Below are 1,427 nucleotides of genomic sequence, written 5' to 3'. Positions count from 1 at the left end.
TTTTTTTTTTTTTTTTTTTTTTTTTTTTTTTTTTTTTTTTTTTTTTTTTGCTTTTAATATAGAGAGTCGTACCTGCTTGTTCAAGATTGGTGAAATAGATAAGTAGCGGAATGTATTTCAATAGTTGTTTATAACATAACCGTGACGATAAAAGTTCGATTAACCGACCTAACCGAAAAATTTTGATTAACAATTTTTTAACTGAAACACTCCGATTCGGTTAATGGTTAAAGAGTTTATAATTTTGGTTAAGTGTTATTTTGGTTAAAAAAAATATTGATTAACCGAATTAGCCAACTGATGCAATTTCGGCAATACTCTATTTATTCAATATATTCATGGCAAGCAGAGTGTGAACATTTAGGTGGAGGATCCAACAGGTTTAATTCGTCCCAACGACCTACCAAAGTGCACTCAAATGATTATGGCGCTCCTGTAAATCTGTCCAAGCAGAGGCAGCATCGGTGACATATAGGACTATGTTAGACAGTGACGAGTGTATTGAATTGAGGACCATGACATCACAATGTTGTTCACCCGATGCCAACGAGCGTGATTGGGATAGGCAACTTCTCGCATGGGAAAAGATTCGTCAACAAAATAAAATTTTTTGTGTAATTACCCAAGTTGACTTAACTTTATGCATGACAGTTTCACGTCACCATTCTCTCTCATAAGGCGAATTCATTATCTGGGCACAAAGGTTTTGTTATACCAAATTGCAAGAAGCAAATCCTACTTTATCTGCAAAGTTTGGGATAGATGCTTGCAGGTTGGTAGTCCTGTGGTGTAGGATTTTATATACTTGTTGTCTCCATATCTAAGGTTGAAGAAATTCTTGGTTCAGAACAATGGAATCGCGGTTTACCTGAAGCTCGGGCCAGTAATTTCCTGAATTTTTGCGGGGGGTGAAGCATACACCAGCAGACATTCCTTTGGCTTAATCTTCCTGCGAAAGCTCAATCTTGGGATGGTGAGGGACCAAAAGTGCATTTTCAATTGTGAAATTCCAAATTTGCCCATGGTATAAACGGTGTTAATTGGAATAACCTAACAGAATGACTAAATTAACAACCGTCTCAATAATTGAGGGACCAAATTTGCTCAATGAAAAATATGGATAACATTTCAAATGTGATACTAATTGGGGGACCAAAAGTGTTTTTTTCCCAAGTTGTTATTGTCAATTCCTTTTTGGGATAAATCTATGAAAAAATTGAGGGGTCGTTTACTCCATTTCTCTGTTTTTCTGTTTCTAGTTTTCCATTTCTCCATTTATCTAGTTTTCCTTCTCCATTTCTCTAGTTTTCCATTTCTCCAATTTTCTGATTTCATTTTACAAATTTAATTTTTAAATAAAAATTTAGTACACTAATACTAAATGTACAAAAGGTAACAAAAGTCGATAAAACATATTACAAAATAAA

This window comes from Ipomoea triloba, chromosome 5 (genome assembly GCF_003576645.1).
Source record: "Ipomoea triloba cultivar NCNSP0323 chromosome 5, ASM357664v1".
Taxonomy (NCBI): domain Eukaryota; kingdom Viridiplantae; phylum Streptophyta; class Magnoliopsida; order Solanales; family Convolvulaceae; genus Ipomoea; species Ipomoea triloba.
Note: the sequence above shows the minus strand (reverse complement) of the source record.